Source organism: Buceros rhinoceros, unplaced genomic scaffold (assembly GCF_000710305.1).
Source record: "Buceros rhinoceros silvestris isolate BGI_N320 unplaced genomic scaffold, ASM71030v1 scaffold20226, whole genome shotgun sequence".
NCBI lineage: Eukaryota > Metazoa > Chordata > Aves > Bucerotiformes > Bucerotidae > Buceros > Buceros rhinoceros.
In genome coordinates this window covers 25,137-27,857 of record NW_010418407.1, presented here as the reverse complement: position 1 = coordinate 27,857, position 2,721 = coordinate 25,137, and positions in this window count along the sequence as shown.

Below are 2,721 nucleotides of genomic sequence, written 5' to 3'. Positions count from 1 at the left end.
GGTTGTGGTGTGGGGTTTTTTTTTTTTTATTGGCTGTTCAGTTTTTCTGATGGGGTGGTGGGAGGGTTTGGGGCGTAGCCGATACCACTTGTTACACACACTCCTGCTCATTCCTGTAGCTCTTGTACAGTAACTTGGACTCTTGGTGTATTAAGCCTTTGTTTACACTTAGCAATTGTATTTTCCTGCTGGTGAGGAACTAAAGCATAACTTACCCAGAAACCCTTGGGAACCATGCTAATAGTATGCTAAGTCAAGATGATTTTGGTTGTTTTCTGATCAAAGTTGTAACTTATAAAGGACTTTTCTAAAGACGTAGCTGAAAGGTACGACAAGTAAGTCATGACCCCAGGGTGGAGAGCGCTGTTTTTTTTGTAAGGCAGGTCTCGTTTGTTTAACTTCATTTGGTCTTGCGCAGAGCCTGGAATAATGACTACCTGCTTACTTGGGTTTTTTACGTTTGGAGGCGGATTAAACAGAGTAACTTGTTTTGCTTGTAACAGGAGACTAGGACTGCGGTCGTCCCTCGGCACGGTAAGCCACGTTCCGTTTTTGCTCTTGTACGTAGTCGGCCTTTGCTCCGGGTGCGCAGAGCGCAGGGCTCCAGCAGGCTGCTCAGGGGCTGGCAGCGCCCGGCAGGGACCTGTGGTGCTGGGCGAGCGTGAGGGGGGAGCAGGCACAAAGGGTCGTAATTCAGAGGGGTGAAAGAGAAGGATTGATTCGCGTCTCTCTGTTTTGATACTCGGAGCAGACCCACTCTCCCCCGGTGACGCGTGTGAGGGGGTGACCTGGGGTGAGGCGTGGCTGCGGAGTGCCTTTTACAGTAGTCGATGGAGCTGGAAGCAGGGAAGAGAACCCACACCACTCGCTTACTGTTTTGGGGGTTGTTTTTTTATGTAAAATTTTAGATTTCTAAAATGGGAAAATGGTTTTGACTACTTAACGTGGTAATATAACTGCTAGTTTTAAGTAAACTGGGAAACTTTTAACTTATGTCTGACAGTTGTCCTGTGTTAATGTGTAGAAGACTTATCCTTCCATATACTGTTGCTGTAGCTGCTGTATTTTAGACCAAAACTGATCACGACTTGATGGTAATACTGAAAGGTTGTAAATGTCCTGACGCAGTTTGTAGCCGCTGTGGGTATAACTTTTCAGATGTGTATATTGGTAACAGGTCAGTTTGGAAAGTCTATAAGCTACAATAAATTTCTGGTTCTAAAGGGTGTTTGCATTTATTTCTTGATGAGCGGAACAGAGTTTAATCAAGTCGTATTAACTGTGTGTTCATTTACCTCTGCTGGTGGCCACAGAAGAGTTCTGTTTTCTCTTCACTGATCTCAAGAGTAGAAATACTTCAGCAGCATCTGTGTACAATTTATCAGTGATTTTTTATTATTTTTTACTTACAAAACATGTACCTAAAGCAACTGAAAAGTTAAACATGTAAACATTCTCTTCTTACAGAACCACAGGTTGGCTTAAAAAAATACTTCTTTTTTCAAAGGCAACAGAATAAGCACAATCTGGTTTGTACAGAGTTAAAAAAAATAATCACAGAACCATCTCTAAATAAATAGTCCTAGAAAGGGGTTTCATTTTGCGCCTATTTATAAAATCAGAATAGTGAAATGTAATACTTGTGAAAGTGGTTTAAGTTTCCATCTTCAGTACAATTCAACTTGCTGAAAACGATCAGTCGGGTGAGCTGCTGCTCCGTCGGGGGCGCTGCAGCCAGCAGAGGGTCCCTCAAGCTGCAGTTCCAGTGGCGAACGAGGAAGACGGGCCGGCTGCTGCCTCACTGACATCTTCACTATGTAGGTAAGTCAAGTTTCTAGACTAGACTACGCAGCCTCTGTCCAACTGCGAGAGCCCTTTGGCACTGCTCAGTTCCTGTAGTTTACGCTGACACAACTTTGGTTTATTGCACTTCTAAAACTGAAGGACAGGACAGGAGCCACTGCTGCGTTGTGCTTCTGTAAGGTGGTATTAGGGCCTGGGTTTCCTGGAAACAGCCAGTGCTGGAGTCTGCAAGCCGGGCACTGAGAGGGAGGGAGGACCCGCCGGGTACGGGGGCTGGGCCGCCGGATTGCAGCAGGAGCTGGGGCTGCCGGTTTGCGGCAGTGGAAGAGAAGTGCTTGGACACTTGGAGTTGTATGATGTTTCTTCCCTTCCACAAGAATGTACAAACTGTGGAGCAGGCTTGGTGGTTTCAGGGGGCCTGATCTTTTTGCATACTTTTAGCTGTGTAAATTAGTTTAGGAAGGAAGGAAGTAGCAGTATGTATCTAGTCTCTACAGTGGAGCAAAGGTGCCTGGGCACAGGGCCCTCTGCAAGCAGTGACAGCCAGCAGCCTCAGAGCCTGGGGAGCTTCAGGCTCTAGAATCTGGAACAGGAAAGGAAAATTATCCCTAATATTCAAAACAGCTTTAAAAATGTCTCAGTGTTTCCTCTCTCTCATACAACCTGTTGACCAGTTCAGGTTCCTAATACTGTACCTGTACCTGCAAATACAGATTCACTGGTTTAAAGATTTTATCTGAAGCCTGAGACCACTCTGCTGTTCAGTTCCAGAAAACCGTGAGTAATACTCTAGACTGAGGAGAACCGCAGCAGTGGGAGTGTTCTATAGCACCGAGGGCAGTACTCGGAGACTGCGGGAGGTTTCCAGCAGGCTGACCTCTGGAAGCCGCAGAGGCCGTCTTTTGGCGGCTGCGGCAG